The 3,538-nt window shown below is 39.9% G+C and overlaps 1 long non-coding RNA gene across 1 annotated transcript; it reads right to left on the reverse strand.

The window, feature by feature from the left end:
* Positions 1-1,929: 1,929 nt before the first annotated feature.
* Positions 1,930-3,032, reverse strand: LOC144752029 (uncharacterized). Its single transcript, XR_013594005.1, has 3 exons — positions 2,908-3,032; positions 2,112-2,209; positions 1,930-2,021 (listed from the first exon to the last, which is right to left on the reverse strand). It is a non-coding gene; the product is annotated as an uncharacterized LOC144752029 (long non-coding RNA).
* Positions 3,033-3,538: the final 506 nt, after the last annotated feature.

Genomic DNA, 3,538 nt, shown 5'->3' on the forward strand with positions numbered 1-3,538 from the left:
CCAGAATTCAAATGAAGATTGCTTGTATCACCCACAGAGCAGTTCACTTCAACACGCCGAGATACCTTGCCAAGAAAATTAAGCTATCGGGAAGCAACAGACCAACGAGAAGCGCTAAAGAACTGCTACTGAGGCCAGCCTTCTTCCGTAAGAAAAAGACCTACAACCGAGCATTCTCAGGAGCCGCCCCCAGAGTCTGGAATTCACTACCCCCTAACATCAGGAAGATTAAAAACTTGATATTATTTAAACGCGAATTGAAGAACCACATGATGAGCAAATACCTCTCTTAAGAATGAGTACTGATTACCGTTGAGAATATCTTCATCAAAAAGAGACGGCCTTGACTTGACCTTCTTGAGCATCAATTATCTGTTAACAGACCGATTTCGTGCTTATACATTGGCCACGCATGTCACTACTACCTAAAATCATGGGGACTCAAAACCCATATCTTTCAGTCAATACGATATACCCTCTACCTCACTTTGCTTTGGTGCCTAGGATCCCGGATATGTGGAAATACTTTCTATGACTTAACGCTATCTACACATGATATTTGCAATGTTATGCTATACAACCCTACCTCACTCCCCTCCCCATACTAATGAGATAGGCTGAAGAACTCTTACTTATAATCCCCCTACAGCCTATCGCCTCAAACCTTTTACTCATGTTTATCTTATAATCCCCCTTATCCCACGATATTTGCACTGTTTTTGCTATACAACACTACCTCACTCACCTCCTTACACTAATGTATAGGCTGATGAACTCCTACTTATAACCCCTTTACAGCTTATTGGCTTAGACCCTTATATTCTTGTATACCTATGTTTGAATTGCCACCGTAATGTATGTAATTTATCCTTCTTGTGAAGCGCTCTGATACCCACGGGTCTTGTTCGCGCTATACAAAACTCTATAAATAAATAAATAAAATAAATCTATACTGACCTATCTGTCTTTACATAATAGCATTAAAGTCTATTTACAATTTCATACAGGATGCTTCAGGGTATATGAAATCATTCACTTAGACATTGAATTTATTATTTTTCATTTATTCATCATTTTAACAAGTTATTTTTTCATTTTTTTTGTGATCATATTATCAAAATTATCGTACAATAGTATGTCAACATGTGTACAAAAATTTAAAATACAGGGCTAAGAATGTGCTTAGCAGGAACCCCTGAAACAATCTATATACATATACTGTCACTCATACCATCATTCATACAAACTCAGGCTCTCCTACCTTCTGTCTTAACAAAACTAACACAACATACACAATGAAGAAATAATAGTATGTCCTCTAATGGACTTCTCAGAATGTAGCTCAACCAGTGGTTTGAGTCTTCCTTTTTGTGTTTTTGCACAGATTAGTGATCTTTTATAATCCTTTCCTTTCTTTCTTCAAGGTTTGATTCTATTTTGTGTGAGGGTCTCAGGTGCGTACGGCCTACGTACGTTTTGGTGGTATCATTGCTTTAGTTCACCTTCTTCAGGGCCAACATGAAACTGGACAACAAACAGATACATGCATTCTATTAAAATCAGGGAGTTCTCATTATCTGAAATAAGAGCATATATACCTGCATTAGTTGCTGGGCATCCTGATAAGCAATACATTTCTTAATTATCTAACGTACATTTTGTGCTATGGGCTATTTTGTGTTGAAGTCAAAGATAGTTGGGTGACATAGTGTAAAAAGCCTTTAGTTCCTTAATTCCCAGAGACATGAATAGTCATTTAGAAGAGAAAGACAGTTAAACAAAGAGATTATAGAGAAAGTCTTGTGACCTAGAAATGTTAAACAGTTTGTAGGTAGGAAGAAATGTATCCCTGTGTACTCATGTTGAGCTTATATTACATGCGAGGAGCTTTTGTGATTTCACATATAGGGAGTTTGCACGAGTATGATCTACCTTTGTCAATGATCTCCCTTTCAGAGAAATTATAAAGAGATTCGTCTGATGATCGACAAATGTTCTGACTCTCTGTGCAGATATTAGTCCTACAACAGGGATGCAAAGAAAACCTAATGAGAAACTATTATGGTTATGAGACATGGAGTAAAAAGGGGGCTGATAACAATTGCATTTACCCAAATGTTTGTGGTCCCCGGTGTGCCTCTGTATTCCGTATTTAGACTTAGTGATGTCTCGGGCCTGCACCGTAAGTGACTGGTGTGGCACTGATTACCTGGAAGGAGACAGGGCAAGTTATGACCAAAATATAAGGAGGAATTTGATATGCTGTGATCTACATGGCTATTAGTCTACTCTAGTGTGTAGAATGTTGGAAATCCCTCCCTTGTTATGGTATATTTCACTATGTATAGCGTGATTGGGAAGCTATTCTGACATGATTAACTGGACATCCACTGATTTTAAGGTGCCCTGGTTTAGACTACTGGATAGTGCACACTGTACATCGTGCATCCTGAGGCTGTTTAAAAATGACACTTTGGAGCTGCTTGAGGCGCGCGTCACATGGCTGCTAGGGTCGAAGTGAGAGAAAATTACGTACTGCCCGGTGATTACTATGCTAGTCAGGTAGTTCTGCAGTTACTTATGTTATGGCTGCACTTTCTCGGGTGCAATTTGGCTACTTCTAATCACAATGTTTACACTATACAATGGGGCATTTGAATATCGAGTTAGATAGAAAGCCCATGCATTTGACAGTTTTTGGAAAGTCACATTACTACTACGGCTAAGTTCTTTTCTTTCTTGCCTGCTCGTGAGTTGTTCTGTTTCAGGGCTATGATGGGTTAACATATGTTAAAAGTAGTTTGAACAAAGCGGGCGGCTGAGTTGCAAGACGGAAAATCTCTACACTTTCCTAAGCAGGTGAAGCCTGCGTATCTCTATTTTAACATATTGGAATATATCGCTTACCTGTAGCCACAGAATAAATCGTCTCAAGGGGGGCGCCTCCGGCCGATGTCTCTGCCACAGACATCTGGCTAATGGCCGTCTTCCGTTTTTATAGCATTAGAGACTGCTTAAGTGGTCACAGCTGGGTCGGGGCCCGGGACTCAATGAGCTAAGATCTGCGTGTGGAAATAAACGTGGGACTACGCGTCTGTATGCTTACATTGTGGTGTAACACATAGAGAGAGGGCTGATGAGTGTTTTCTATGTAGGTATTTCAACATGGCGCTCTGCAACAAAATAAATGAATCACTCTTTTTGTCTGTTGAGTCACCGAATAGATTCAAGAATGTTACTAGGAATTAGGTGTTAGCAACTTTCTAGGTGAGGATTTATTGAAAAACCATCACTAAGATTAGGCACATATAATACAAGATTAGAATAAGTAAGTTCTACTGAACTTAGGGGTGGGTAGTTAAGGGTCTAGTACAACCCTTTCTCCAACCTCAGAGAGTTTAGTTCCCACTAGGATAGGTAGGGGCAACACCTCACCACATATATTCCGTCATATAAAGGAGATGCCAGTGGCTCTCTGCCTTCTAGATACAGTGACCTCACGTTCCAGGAACTGAGGGCCCTTTGTTCCACTAGGAAG

Source organism: Lissotriton helveticus, chromosome 4_2 (assembly GCF_964261635.1).
Source record: "Lissotriton helveticus chromosome 4_2, aLisHel1.1, whole genome shotgun sequence".
Taxonomy (NCBI): domain Eukaryota; kingdom Metazoa; phylum Chordata; class Amphibia; order Caudata; family Salamandridae; genus Lissotriton; species Lissotriton helveticus.